The sequence below is a fragment of the Malus sylvestris genome, chromosome 4, assembly GCF_916048215.2.
Source record: "Malus sylvestris chromosome 4, drMalSylv7.2, whole genome shotgun sequence".
Lineage (NCBI taxonomy): Eukaryota > Viridiplantae > Streptophyta > Magnoliopsida > Rosales > Rosaceae > Malus > Malus sylvestris.
The window spans coordinates 17,741,726-17,757,881 of record NC_062263.1 but is presented as its reverse complement, the minus strand read 5'-3'; the positions used below and the strand labels follow the sequence as shown (position 1 = coordinate 17,757,881).

The following is a 16,156-nucleotide window of genomic DNA, read 5'->3' as shown; positions in this document are numbered from 1 at the left end:
TGGCTTTGAAGATTATCAATTAAGACGTCTACAAGCTAGACAAATTTGACGGATCAAACTTCACTCGATGGAAAAACAAAATGCGTTTCATGTTCACTATTCTAAATGTCATATATGTGTTGGATCCAAAATTGCAGCCTATTCGTAAACCAAGTGACAAAGACACAGACAAAATAGTTGCCGAGCAAAGGAAGCGTGAAGAAGATGAATCGGTTTGTAGATGACACATCTTAGGCACATTATCTGATCGCTTATATGACCTGTACGCTCACAATCAATCTCTAAAGGAAATTTGGGAAACACTTGAACACAAATACACAATGTAGAAAAGAGGTATTGATAAATTTTTAATGTTCAGATATTATGAGTTCACTATGTTTGATAACAAACCCATCCTAGACCAAGTTCATGAATTATCGATCTTGGTCTCAAAGCTTCGTGAACTTAAAATAGTTATTCTGGATCCTATAATAGTTGGGGTTATTATGGCAAAATTACCCCAAACATGGAATAACTATAGAAAGAAACTTCTGCATATAGTGGAAGATATTAGTTTGGAGGATTTGCAAAAGGGTATTCAAATTGAAGAAGAAATTTGAAATCGTGATAAGAATTTTGCAAATCAAGATTCCTCTAAAGTTCACATTGTCGAAGAAGACAAATACAAAAAGAACTTCAAAATAAAAAATGACAAAGGAAAGTTTAAGAAGACCAATTCCAACAACAATCAAAAGAATGCACATGGTGTCTGCTACCATTGTGGAAAGAAAGGCCATTACATTTGTGATTGTAAACACAGGAAAGCCAATGAGGAATATGCCAATAAGACTAATAGTGCAAATATGGTGGAAAATTCTAGAATTGATAACATTGTTGCAATGGTATCAATGATGCATATTGGTATGATTACCGAATTGAATATGACAACAGTAATAAAATCATTTAATTGGTGGCTCGACTTAGGGGCTACTATACATGTGTGTAATGATAAGGCACAATTCAAGACATATGAAGCATCAACGGACAATCAAGAAGTTTTAATGGGAAATCATAATTCCGCCAAAGTTCTAAGAAAATGAACCGTTGAACTTCAGTTTACTTCTAGGAAGAAATTGACGTTGCTTAATGTGCTACATGTTCCAGAAATTAGAAAGAATCTTGTGTCTGCAAATTTATTATGTAAGAATGGTATAAAGACTGTTTTAGAGTCCGACAAGTTAATAATGTCTAAAAATGGAATGTTTGTTGGGAATGGGTATTCTTGTGACGAGATGTTTAAACTAAGTATTAATAATAAAGTGAATTCTTCTACTTATATTGTTGAATCTTCCTCTTATTTATGGCATTTACGTTTAGCTCATGTAAATTTTAGATCTTTAAAATACATGCGAACACTTGGTTTAATTGCTTGCAATGATGATTACAATGCTAAATGTAAAACATGTATTCAAGCAAAAATGACTAAGAACCCTTTTCCAACTGCCGAAAGAAATACAAATTTATTAGACTTAATACATTATGACATATGTGAATTTAATGGTGTCTTAACAAGAGAAGGAAAAAGATATTTTATCACAATTATAGATGATTGTTCTAAGTTCACTTATGTTTATTTATTGTCTAATAAAGATGAAGCTTTTGAGTGTTTTAAATGCTATAAGGTTGAAGTTAAAAACCAAAAGGGAAGGAAAATTAAATGCCTTCGTAGTGATAGAGGTGGTGAATATTTTTCACATGAATTTGATAGCTTTTGTGAAGAGCATGATGTTGTACATCAAAGAATTGCACCCTGTACACCACAACAAAATGGTTTGGTAGAAAGAAAAAATAGGACACTCATTGAAATGATTGATTCTATGACGATTAATGCTAATACTTCTAAATATTTATAGGGAGAAGCATTGTTTACTGCATGCCATATACACAATAGAATTACATCTACAAAGACACATATGTCACCATATGAAATTTGGAAAGGAAGAAAATCAAATTTGTCATATTTGAGAGTATGGGGTTGTGTAGCCTTTTACAAGGCATTGGACCCTAAAAGATCCAAGTTGGGTCGAAGAGGAATTAAAAGCATAGTAGGAAATGCAGAAAATTCCAAGGCATATAGGTTGCTTAATTTAGACTCAAATACAATAGTTGAGTCTAGAGATGTCAAATTTATATAAAATAAATTTTATAACGACTACTCAATGTCTGGTAAAGAGAATGATCAAACACCTTTATCTGATCCGGCTATTGGTCATTCTCAAGGTAAGAAACGAAAATAGTCTGAAACTATTAATGAACCAAGGAAAAGCCAAAGAGTAAGAAAATAAAAGACTCTATGCTCTGATTTTATTTTGTCTCAATCTATTGTATGTTTAGTTGAAGAAAATAGAAAAGAGGTTCTTAAAAAAATACCCATATTGTTGAACATTGAGGATGATCCTAAAAGTTTAAGCGAAGCATTAACTTCAGGAGATGCAGCCTTTTGAAAAGAGGCTATAGATGATGAATTTGAATAATTAATATCTAATTAAACATGGGTTTTAGTAGACTTTTCCCAAGGATCAAAAGCAATAGGTTATACGTGGGTGTTTAGAATAAAATACAATACAGACGGATCTATTCAGACATTTAAGGCCAGGCTGGTTGCCAAGGGTTTTAAGCCAAAAAAAAAAAAAAAAAAGGAATATACTATTTCGATACATATGCACCAGTAGTTAGGCTCACTTCAATTAGAATATTGTTTGCATTAACATCTTTATATAATTTGCATGTGCATCAAATGGATGTGAAAACAACTTTTTTAAATGTTGATTTAGATGAAGAAGTCTATATGGAACAACCAGGAGGGTTTGTTCTCCCTAGGAATGAAAAGAAAGTTTATAAATTAGTCAAGTCGTTATATGGATTGAAGCAAGCACCAAAACAATGGCATGAAAAGTTTGATTGTGTCATTTTATCATATGGATTTAGATACAACAATTCTGATAAATGCATATACTCAAAATTCACAAATGATTATGGTGTTGTTATATGTTTATATGTTGACAACTTGGTAATTTTTGGTATAAACATGAAAGGTGTATCTGAAACTAAAGAGTATCTAAGTTCAAAATTCAAAATGAAGGACTTGAATGAAGTGGATACTATCTTGGGAATTAAAGTAAAGAAGCATAATAGGGGCTACACTTTGTGTCAGTCACATTATATATTAAAATTGCTACTTAAGTTTAAGCATCTACAAATAAAAGAAGCAAATACCCTTTATGATCCTAGTGAGACTTTGCTTAATAATTCTAGTAGGTCTGTTGCACAGCTTGAGTATGCTAGTGTAATCGGAAATTTAATGTATGCTATGCATTGTACCAGGCCAGATATCGCATTTGCAGTAAGCAAACTTTCTAGATACACTAGTCATCTAGGTACTGCCCATTGGAAAGCAATAAATAGATTTTTTGGTTATCTTAAAAGAATTATTAACTTGAGTTTAACTTACTCTGAGTTTCCAACAGCACTTGAAGGATATTCAGATGCAAGTTGGATAACAAGTGATAATAATAATAAGTCTACATCATGGTGGGTTTTTACAATTGCCGGAGGAGCAATTTCTTGGGCTTCGAAGAAGCAAAAATGTATAGCACATTCAACTATGGAATATGAATTTATAGCATTAACGGATGCAGGTAAAGAAGCGGAATGGATTAGAAATTTGTTATTGGAAATAGAGTTGTGGCAACAATTAATGCCATCCATTTCTTTATACTGTTATAGTAAGGCTACTTTGTCTAGAGCATACAATAAGGTATACAATGGAAAGTCTAGACATATTAGCTTGAGACATGAATATATCAAGCAATTAATAACTAATGGAGTTATTAATATTATTTATATTAAATCAAGTAATAAATTGACGGATCCATTAACGAAAGCACTTTCAAGGGCTTTGGTAGTTAATACATCTAGTGGAATGGGGCTAAAACCCTTTACTGAAAATTAGCCACCAATAATGGTAACCCGACTTTGTGTAGAACATCACTAGTTTAAAAGTTTAATGGGTTATAAGTTATTGATAAGTGGTTGTGAAAGCACTGAAAATTGATATATAGCTCATTCCAGGATGATCAGTGCAAGAATGCTACGTTTAGGAGGATGAGTCTTATCTCTTAATGAGGTTATTTGTGTTATGTCTATAGTAGCAGAGACATGGGAAGGACATCACCTATATGAACATAAGAAGTGGTGCCGCTTCTACCAAGAGTTGGGTTTTCTCTTGTAAATGATCATGAAACCAAGATGAAGCACAAGGTCATAATAGTGCTTAATTAGTTCAAAAATTTCTTTAAGAAAATAAGACACAGTCATGCGCGTGGTGATTCCGGTTTTAACATAAGAATAGTTGGTTTAAACTTAGGTCATCATCGCATTCGTTATAGCTTTCAATTACTTACACTAATTAAAGGTTTAATTCAAAAGACATCTTTATTGTATGCATGATTATATCGGTATGCTTGTGATTATTATAAAGAAAGAATTGTTGTAATATCATTTTCTATATATTCTTAAAATAGAGAAGGATTGTTGAATATTTTAAGAATATATATATATATATGTGGCTGTTGTTTGACAGAGGATAGGAAGTTGGGTTATTGATCCAACAATCACACTTTTGGAAATTAAACACTGCACCTTTTTTTATTTGGCAAAAAGACATTATGCATTTTGAACAAATGCATTCCTTTACGAACATACGTGATCATTGGTCCCTTTTATCAGGATTACCCATTAGAAATACTGCTGCAATGTTCAGTTGTATCTCATGGTGAGATGGCACACCCAAAACTAGTGGATATCTCTAAAAGGTGCAATTCTCTCTATATATATTGGTAACATTAATAGAAAAGAAATTATTTAGAAATTTGTTGTCTACACAATTTCTTTGCTCTCTCTTCTCTCTCCATCACATTCATACAATTTCTTTCTAGTTATTTATAAGGATACAATTCGGTTTTGCTAATCGAATATTTTGTACTTTGTTGTATCTTAGAAGTGATTTGCCAAGAACCCTTTAGCAAACTCATTCGAGTGGAGGCAACTAACACTTTAAGGAATTGATTCAAGTTGTACCTCAAAGTCATCATTTAGTTTATTCTCTATATATCTACATTTACTCTAACAATAATTGTTGATGAAACATCATCTAGAGTTCTCTAAATACAACATGAGTTCAACAGTCAGAAAATATCTTCTCTTCTTTCTTTCTTGTCTCTCTATTTCAAATTATTTCTTAAGTTGTGCAAATCTTAAGAAATAATATCAAGTGAGTTTGAGTCCATGGTATCCGGAAGACAATTTGTTTTACAACCCTCTTTGCACTAAGAAAGAGCAACAAATTAGTTTTAAAGAAAGCGAATTCAATTCGTGCTTTGACTCAATGTTCTCATTTTTCTTCTTCGCTACTGCCATCATTATTTTCAGTTTATTTTTCTTACAGTATAAAGTGGCAAAAAAAATGTGATGCTTCTAATATTATTACTTGGAGAAAAGTTTACGAAATATAGTCTTCCCTAATTTTCTAAAATCACATTTAATTTATGTTTGATGAGTAGAAATATGTACATATATCTCTTCATTGGCACATACATACACAGGCATAGCTGCTTCTTTTTTGCCCCCGAAGAATGAGTGGCGGCAGCTGCCAAGTGTGCCTGAAGCTACCTTACTACCGTAAGTGACAACTGATCAAGAACTAAACATATGCTATGCGTGATATCTCAAATCCACTTGTAGTTAATTAAGTAGAGTTCAAACCTCGACGAAGAAAAGTATATGCATAGGATTGCTTGGTACACATCACCCTTTTTTGCCTCGCTTTTTTTTTTTTTTTTTTTTCCTTACAATAAAGGAATGATGGTAGATAAGTTAGGGTTGGAACAATCCAAGAAGTCTCCGAAGGAAGACCCAAGACTGTGATGGATATTCAAAAACACATCTACAATTGTCGGTCTTAGACTTTTATTAGGATCCCGACATCTCACCTAAAAGAAATACAACGTCTTGGAATAATATATAGGTTAAATTGTAGCAAAAGTCCATAACTCTGTTAATTCCGTCAACTAATTGGAATTCTATCCTAAAGATAAAAAAATAATTTCTTTTTAAACAATACTTGACTACTCAAAGATGAGTATGAACTCCCACTCAAAATTTTTCAAAATTGTTCGTTGTCAATTTATAGAATTTCGTGTTTATAATCAGAACCATTCATAATATAAATCACCATATAAAGATCGTTTTTGCAAAAAATCAATTAAAATTAAGGTTGTTTAGTCATCAAACTATTTATAAACAAATGAACGGTATTAGTAAAAGTATTATGAACCGTCTATATATTTGTTATCGATTGCTACCACAAACCTAATATAAAAGTTATTGAGCACCTTTTTTTTAAGGGAACTTTAACAAAAAGCTCTTTGTACTGTTCACTTTAACAAAAAACCATATTTTTACACTAAAAAGTCAATCATGGTATTATTCACTTTACTTTTTATTTTGTTCTTATCGTTAAAACTCAAAATTTTCAAAAAATTTTCATTAGTTTTTTTTTAATTTTTTAATTTTTTTTAAAGCCGGTTTTGGAAGGACAAGTTAAACTTATCTATATGATATTTCTTTTATCAAACGTTTTCAGTTTTAAAAGTCCATTGAGTACTTCCGGTCTATATATCCTAATGACTCCTTCATTTAATATACATGGTGATATTTGGGAAAAAAACAAAGAATCAAACACAAAATTTCTCGAGTTTAAACTAAAAAACTTATAATTTTTAAGCTAGCCTAATATATAGTTTCAAGTTTCTAAGTCCGGTTAGTTGCTTCGGTATTGAGGTTTCTTTTGCCTATTATCTTCACATTTTAGGTTAGAAAACCCACAAAATGCGTGGAATTTTGACAATATATGCATCACCTATTGTGTTTTAAGCTTCAACTGATCCTACAACTATAATTTAATAGGACACTGTACCAGATCGGACATTTGGTCTAGTGGTATGATTCTTGCTTAGGATGCGAGAGGTTCTGAGTTCAATTCTCGAAATGCTCTTATTTGGGATGGGCTGGTTTTTACACAATTACCATAAGAAGCTGGGCCACCAAAATGAGGAATTTTTCTCTAACCCATTTGCCTCCCTCTTCCGGTTGCCAATATTCAACACTTTATTTATATCTAACAACATATTCACACTAAGAAGCGAGTAATAAGTTGGCATCTAATTTTTTATTTATGAGATTGGAATTTAAATTTTATAAATTACAAATAAAGAAATTATGTGTTATTATATCATAGTATTAAGTAATTCTAATATTCAGGTTTCCCTAGCATTACTCTTGATTCATTTTTGGCCTTTCTGGATATAGGTAGAGTTAGTCACCTAAAATCATTCTTCATTATTTTATTTATTTTTGTTGCTTCTAAGAATTTTTATTTCATTTTTTAATTTGGCTACACAAAACAATCCATCTCATTTCTTCAAGACATATTCTTTCCAACCGACAATATTCTCTTCCATACACAAGAGTTTGAAGATTTGAGTCTATTTGAAAATAATAATAAAATTCATGCAAATATTTTGTTAATAATTAAAAAGAGCCCACCAATCAGTAGGGTGTATAATCATTTCCAGCTAAAACAAATATATTTTAGGACCTGTAATTCCAAAACCAGCTAAAGGCATGCATGCATGCATCTTACCCGGCAACTAATTAAACAAATGGGCTTTCTCCTACTTCAGAGGGGTTTTGAATTCAGGAAATTTCAGATTTTATTCTCTTCCCTATATATTTAGATACCATAATTAAAACACCAGTGTCTATATTAGAATGAATTTTTTTTCTAAGTTTTATGAAAAGGAATTGGGTTAAGTTTATTTTAACAAAAAACTATGCTATAACTTTATTTAATGAAAAAAAATTAAATATTAATGAAGAACCTTTAAATTTTAGTAAAAATGACAAAAGAACTTAAATTTTAAAGCAAATGACATAATTTTAATATTAAAAAAATTATTGAAAAAAACCTCCCCCACATCCATAATAGACACTGTTTATGAAACTAAACACTATTTATGAAAACGGTACTACACTATTTATGTGTCGTTTCATAAATAGTATATAGTTCTTGGTCATGTTTCATAAATAGTATTTAGTTATTAGTCTAGTTTCATAAATAGTATATAGTAATAGTACAGTTCCATAAATAGCGTCTTTTTTTTTGTCCAGTTTCATAAATAGTGCCTAGTTATTGGTCAATTTTCATAAATAGTGCCTAGTTCTTGGTCATGTGTCATAAATAATGTTTAGTTTTTTATCCAGTTTCATAAATAGTTTCCACTTATTGGTTTAGTTTTAGAAATTATATTTTATATATATATATATATATATATATACTAAAAGAGAAAATGAACTGAAACACCGTTCATAAGCACAGTGTTCTTCCATTTTTGCCCTTGCTTTGATTCTTTTATTTCATTTCTACCCGGATTTACACGTGTCGTTCAACAATGTTCTTCCATTCGATCCACGCGTCGATCATCGATGTTCGTCAACTGCCTCGATTTTCTTCTCGACTTTTTCCTTCCGTTTCCTCTATTCTTTCTCACAATTCTCTGCTTTTGTTTCTCTCACTCTCCGACCTTGCGATCTCAGTCACAAAAATCTGCTTCTATCACTCTCCTATTGCCACTGCAGCAGAGGTTCTTCAAATTCTCCCCCCTCTTCATCCTAAACCCTAATTTCCAAACAATTATTTCTTAATTTCACATTTTTTATTTTGTTCAGGCATGAGTACCGTGCGTATTTCTACAAAGTCTTCAAGGTTTACACAAAGCTATGGATCGCAAGACACTCCTCCCTCTGTTCTCTCACGAATCTTCAGCTTTGTCTCTTTCACTCTTGAGGTACCTGCCGCTATTACCGATCTGTAGGTAAGGCTTCAATTTCCATATTAGGGTTCCATTTTTCTTCATTTCTGGAATTTGGTTTTAAAATCAGCAATTTATTTTTATTAAATTTGGTTGTGTGGTTAATTATTTTTGTTCTTAATTTTACTAATATTTTGAGCTCCTTTTTTTCTTTACAAATTTCGATTAAATTGCCTGCAGTTGAATTATTTTAAAATTCCCTATATATTTATTATTTGTTTCCAGTAGCAGGTAATCAGGTAGTATATTTTTTTAAAACTCTTATTAATTTTTACATAATCTTCTTTTCTAGTGAGAAGGTTAGGGATAAGTTCGCAGCCAAACTCAAGAGTGAAATAACCTGTTTGCTCTGTTTTTTTTGTGGGACTACAATTCCAGATTCTTATGGCAACATGTCTAAACTGTTCAAGTTGTAAGTCCTGCTTTTGATTCCATCTTTTAGTAAATTTAAAGGTAAAAGTGTGTGATCTAAGGACTACAATCTCTATTTATTCATACATCAGATTTAAAGCTCCAACTACGGAGGTGTAAATCCAAAAGATTTGTGATTAATCATAGCAACAATAGAGGGAATCATAGTTTTTGTTGGGAAACACATATTTCCAACCATTGTGCAAGGAACATCTCCTGTTTCTATCTGATGTTGTATCACATTAGGTGATGGTGCTGGTTGTTTGGAATGACAATCGAGAAGTAGCTATTAATATTTAACACAACGAATCATGTCAAGATTGAAAATCTTTTGTGTTTTTGTTGTTTCTTTCAGGAGTTTGAGAAACTGCAACTTGCAAGGGCCTATTCCTGATGTGAGTACGATTCCAAACCTTGGTTATGCAAAGGTTTAAGTTTAATTGTGTAAAAAATGGAGAGATTGATCGCCGTTACTCATAGCTGTGTTTCAAGAAACAAGTTTATCTCTTGCCAATTTTGAGTACCCACTTTTTATTCATGATGGTTAGTGCTCGCTTGCAACCTAATTTGCTGCTATAAAGTTTTGTGTTTTACAATCTGTTCATGCTTAAACCTCTTCCAATTTTGCAATTCTATGTAAATCTTGCAGGTCAAGATAGGACACCTATCTGGGCAATGTTGGGATGTCTAGGCTTGCGTGGAGACATAGACTTATGGAAGAGGTGAAGTAGCTTAGCTCTATCTCTTTAGCTCTTATCTGTTCTGTTTAAGCTCATTGGTACTGGCTCTAAGGTTTTTCGGAACTCTCTGCTTTCGAAATCTGAAGCTTAGAATCCCATTCGACCACAAGGAACAAGAATAATTGAAAAAAAAAATGTTTTAGAGTCCAAAAAGAAGCATGTGCAATCCTCTAATTTTATTAATATAAAAGAAGTGATGCAAATCTAGTAAAGATGTAAATAAGAGCTATTAGTGGAAAAAATAGTTGTATAATTCTAGGCCTTGAAGAAGGCTACAAAATATATGAGAATAACATATTTTAGAGTGTTTATGTTTGTTCATTTCTCCCTTACGATTTTTTATGCCTGTTAACGCTTGAACAATGATGCAGGTCAATCAAGCAAATAAGATTCAAAAAGAAAACTCCACATTTGTTTCCAGCAATGCTCATGGGGAGAAGTATAGGAAACCAAAGCCTTTTAGGTTTAGAACTGATGTATGTGAAACCTATTGTGACCAATTTCTTTAATAAGTATTAATAGCGTTGAAGCTTTATATGATATCTTTTGGGTTTTTTTTTTAGGAAAGACGGATGTTTAAGGAAGCAACTTTGGAGAAAAAAAGCTCATGCACCACTGAAGTAGATCACATTTGTCAGGAATCCAGGAGCAAAGTCAACAAGCAAACATCAGAATGTGATACATGTATACTTGGGAGCTACAAATGCTTTGTGTGGTTTGAATCTGAGCAATTACATTGTGTATCACTGTCATATAGGCAAATTTGTTATGTGTGATGGTGTATTTACGCATGACTGAAATGGAGGATCTAATTTTATGCAATTTATAATTTTGGGTTTCTCTAATTTTCTGCTTTTTTTTGTGATTTATTGATGAAAGTTTCAATCTTCAGGTACATTTTTCATATATGTACTCATCAAATGTCACGATTACTGTTCCTCTGGTTTTTTGGGCTACAAATTAAATTTTGGGTTTCGTTTGATTGTTTGTGCTAATTGAGCTAACTTTTGTTCTGTAGCAACAAGGAGAAATGAATCGGCCGGAGGACTCTGAAAGATGATTGTTGTTGTTGCTGCTATAGATATGCTGGCGGATCCTTTGGAGGGAGCGTTAAGCTTGGATTGAGAAGTGGGATAATCCTCTGCAATGCTATCAATAAAGTTCAAACTGGAGTTGTGCCCAAGGTGACCCTGATCCTTTGCTCCTTTTCCAATTTCTCACATTTGTGGTTATTATTGAATGGTATGCATATGGAAGAAATATGGGAACCATTGAAATGTTGAATACTTTGATTTTGTATATTTTTTCAAGGAATGGGAGAACCTTTGAATAAGTATGGTTCCTTAATTGAAGCAATTCATGTTATGACTGGATCACTGTTTCACCTCTACGAAAACTGCCATTTCTTATAAAAACTGTTCTGTGTACATAACTATGTTCCAACCACCTACGGTATCTCAATGTGGTAGTCGAGCTATTATATCAATGCCACGGAAATCCTTGACAGTCAAAGAGTATACAATCAAGGAAATGCTAATAAGCTGTATATTTTGATTCTATAATCAAAATTTTGTAGTTTTTAGATATTGTGGATCTTAGTAAATTAGGTAGTACGAAGTACTCTTTTGCTTCTTTCATTGAATGTGGGTGAATCATAGTTGCATAAGTAATGATGTAGTTTGCAAATTCGAAAAACAGTTGACTTACTACTCTGTCAGTTGTGCATCTAATCTTCTGTATGTCGGCATTATTCATGCTATAAAAAAAGCTCCATAGTGACCTTCTAGCTATGGATTAGCGGTTTCACTTTATGCATGTCCACGAAATCTGTTGTCAGATAATGCCTGCCGCTCGGGCTTTTCCTTTAGTAAAGCTTATGGATACATTGCTAGACTACTAAGAGAACACGTAAAGTTTTATTACACCTCGTGTTTTTTTAGCTTTCATTTGTTTGCAATGAAACTTTTACTATCTTTTTACACTCCTAGAGAATCTCACTATAGCCCTTTTATCTGATGCTGCAGTCAATAAAAAATCTTCACTGAATACATAATGTTTGATGGAGTGACTTATGAAAAGCAACATGCACACCTGCACGGGAAAAACTAGGGAAATTGCTAGAGACATTTCAAGTGGTGAGTTCTAATCTTTATGTACGTAGTTGCAGAATAGGAGGAACTTCAATCCCATTTGTGTGTTTTGTATAATATATATACAAAATAACCTTTGCATTTGTTGTCTCCTTTCCTACAATTCATGAATTAATACCTTTTCATCCAATTGGTATTCTTAGTAAATTCACAACCAGTAATGAAAGCAAAATAATGAGCATTTTTCGTTTCTTAATTATTATTATTTTTTTTTCAGATCATGGAATGCTTTTCTCTTGCTGAGATTGTAACCCAATCAATAAGCAACTGAAACACAGAAGTTCGTCATCGCATGTTAGTTTTGATCCATTTCTAAAAATCATATGCGTGCACAAGAAAAACATCTCTTTAGCAGCAAAGAAGAAAGAAGAGTGAAGTACTGAACAACAATGTGAAAAGTTGGGACATAGAAAACAAGATATTTTTTTTTGTATTATAACTATATGGATGTAAATAAGATAATTTTTAGGTATGATTTGTTCTTTATAGAACATAGGATGTCAATAGATTTTGATATAGATGTAAATAAATTTTTACGAGTCCCACACATTTAACAGAGTTTCAAAACCCGCGGCATTGCGCGGGCTCTTTAGCTTGTTGTACATAATTATTGGTTTCGTTTTATAAATAATGTCTACTTAGTGGTCTAGTTTCATAAATAGTGTCTACTATTAATCCAGTTTCATAAATAGTGTCTACTTATTGGTCAAGTTTTATAAATAATGTCTAATTCTTGGTTCAGTTTCATAAGGTTTGAAACATAGACCATGTTTGGTCTTGTAAAAGCACCTATTGTGCCGAAAATGATGAATCCATAAGTGATCTATTAAATCAAAACCTTGAGAAAATTATGTTCTTAGTAATTATATCTTTTGTTTTTGTCGGATGTTTTTGTTGGAACTTAGTAATTATATCTAAAAGTTGTTTTCAATTACCAAATTAAAATACTGGTTATTATGTAAGTGATGGGAAAATTGTCCTTATAGCCGTAACACAAGCGATACACCACGTGTTATTATGTAAATGGTGGGAAATTTAATTTTTTTATGTTATTTATTTGTGACACAAGAATCTCACCACTTGTATAGAGACACGTGGTGTACTATCCCGTATTCCGGGCACATTGAAAAATCTTTCATCATCTTGACTACTATTGGAAAACAACACCACAAAAATGGTGTACTATCCCATGTTTCGGGCACATTGAAAAATCTTTCATCATCTTGACTACTATTGGAAAACAACACCACAAAAATAAAACTGGAGAATGTCATTCAAGTTGAAGAAAAAAAAATCTAGCTAACAGCGGGAGAAAAAAGAGGAGTGTGGAAGGGGGTGGGTGTACATGTGCCCATAATGCAAATCAAAATGGCAGATATGAAGGTAGTGGCTTGATAAATAAAGTTGCACACGTATTCTTCAGTGTTTCGTATGTCCATAATATAGGGATACTTTTGATGTGGTCCTTAATCCTTAACATTCTTTGACTAAAACCTTCATGATATTCAAAGTTTAATCAAAGTCCCTTGACTTTGTACACCTCATTATATTACAATTAATATTTATATTTTTATAGTTTTGACATTAATTGTTTGATATTTTATGAGATTTATAATCCTATAAATTTAAAATCCCTCATTATAATACTATTAGAAACGGTTACAATAAAAAAATTCAAACATTTTGATTGAATAAATGGATAAAAACTATGTAAAATAAGAAATAATAAATGGCAAAAGAATGCATCCATAGTGTTAAAAAACAATTGGTACATTTTACAAAAAAATTGATACATTTCATATATAACAAAGTGGTACATTAATAAAGAAGAATGGGTACATTATAAATAAATTAGGGTACATATAAAAGATTAAAAAATTATGAGTACAAATGAATTTTTTTAAAATATAGGCGCTAAAAGAAACTAATACATGGGTACAAAATGAAACTAAAAAGAAAATACTACAAATTTTAAAAAAAAAATGTTGCAAATTAAAAGTGGGTACAAACTCAAAATATAAATATATGATACAAAGTTTAGGCATAAAACATAAATATACCATATGTAATTTTTCTATCATTGATAAATATACAATGTCACGTGACGGTATACACATAGGTACAAACACAAACAAAACTTTAAAAAATATGGGCACAAAAAGAAACTAATATATGGGTGCAAATTACAAATGATAAGAAAATTGGTACAAATTAAAAATAGGTACAAACTAAAAATAAAAATATATGATAAAAAATTTAGCCATAAATATAACTAAACTAATTTTAACATTTTTAACACTAAGGGAAAATATTTAAAAATAAAAATATTTTATTTTTCAAATAATTAATGATGTTATTAATACCCAAGGAAAATGAATAGGATTTTAATCAATGGAGTAGCGAAAAGAAGGATGTGAACCTAATTTCTCCTAATATATAATACATAATAGGGTATGTATGTATGTATGTGTGTGAGTGTGTGTGTGCGCGCGCGCGTGTGTGTGTGTGTGTGTATATATATATATATATATATATATAGAAGCAGCATGCATTTGATAATGATGAACAAAGCAGCGGCACCTGGTGTGCGTGTGATAATTTTTTTTCTTCTTTCTCTTGTCCTTATCGTTAAATAAAGTTATTAGATGTCTTTTAATTAAAATTTAAAGTTTTGAAGTCATTTTCATTAATTTTCCTTTTTTTTCCTTTTTTTTTTGGATAAAAACGATAGATTTTCATTTCATAGATAAAAGAGATACAAAAAAGGAGCAAATGCTCAACCCATTACAAAGATGACATCCTCGAGGAGGACGTCGGCTAAAAAACCTGGAGAGGAATCTAACCAAACAAAAGGACTAGCATTTCTTAGTGCATAGCGGGCTAGGCGATGGTAAGCACAGTTGGCTTGACGACGAACGTGGGAGAAGAAGCCTCAGTGTTCGATCTCAACACGATTTTAGAGTCCTCAATAACATGACCAATATACAATATGTTAATGACAGGATCCTGCAAAGCTGAGATAATCTGAAGCGAGTCGCTTTCGAAAATAACTTTGTAAGAACCTCTTGTTGACGCCAAAACCAAACCATCTCTAAAGGCTAACGCCTCAGCATGAATGGGGGAGTGAATAAAATCATCTCTCCTAGCAACCCCATTTACAAAAATCCCCTTAGAGTCTCGGACAACAACAATACCCCCAAGAAAGAGTTCCTTGTTCCAAGCTTCATCGATATTCACCTTGTAAAACCCTCATATCTGGGTCTTCCATTTGTGATCATCCAAAGAAGAAGACCTGGGTGGGTTGTGAAGTTGTTGTATTGATACGGACAAAGTCCTACCATAAAAGGATGAATCCCACCAGATTATACACATACTTCAGGTATATGAAAGGGGTTCGAGTCAATCGGTTAACCTAACCAAAAATGAGGTGTGCCTTGGCAGAAATATTAAATCCCCCATCCCCCCGGGTTAAATTTGCTCAGATCATGGGTGTCAATTATGTTGATCGCCATGAGAAATATCTTGGGGTTCCTACTATCGTGGGCAGAAATTGCAGCCTACATTTTGGTTACATTAAAGATCGTCTCAGGAAACGGCTCCACTCATGGAAGAGAAAGCTCCTGAGCGCTGCGGGAAAAGACTTATTGGTTAAAACTATCGCCCAGGCAATTCCAATCTATACCATGAGCACTTTCCTTATACTGAAATTCTTCTATGATGACCTTAACCATATGATTGCCTTTTTCTGGTGGAACGGTAATGAAGGAGAAAAGAAATTACACTGGTGCTCGTGGGAAAGATTGTGCAACCCTAAATTGGAGGGTGGCCTTGGGTTTCACAACTTCTACACTTTCAACCTAGCTTTACTTGCCAAACTAGGATGGAG

At 32.3% G+C, this 16,156-nt stretch overlaps 1 long non-coding RNA gene across 3 annotated transcripts; it reads left to right on the top strand.

Annotated features, from left to right (window-relative positions):
- Positions 1-8,615: 8,615 nt before the first annotated feature.
- On the top strand, positions 8,616-12,919 carry LOC126620004 (uncharacterized). 3 transcript variants are annotated; one of them, XR_007622220.1, is made up of 10 exons: positions 8,616-8,741; positions 8,827-8,972; positions 9,269-9,381; positions 9,736-9,923; positions 10,036-10,102; positions 10,492-10,596; positions 10,684-10,804; positions 11,139-11,304; positions 12,145-12,255; positions 12,488-12,919. It is a non-coding gene; the product is annotated as an uncharacterized LOC126620004 (long non-coding RNA). The 3 variants fall into 3 exon arrangements; XR_007622219.1 differs by having other exon boundaries at positions 9,736-10,102; positions 10,689-10,804; XR_007622218.1 differs by having other exon boundaries at positions 9,736-10,102.
- The last annotated feature ends 3,237 nt before the right edge of the window (positions 12,920-16,156 follow it).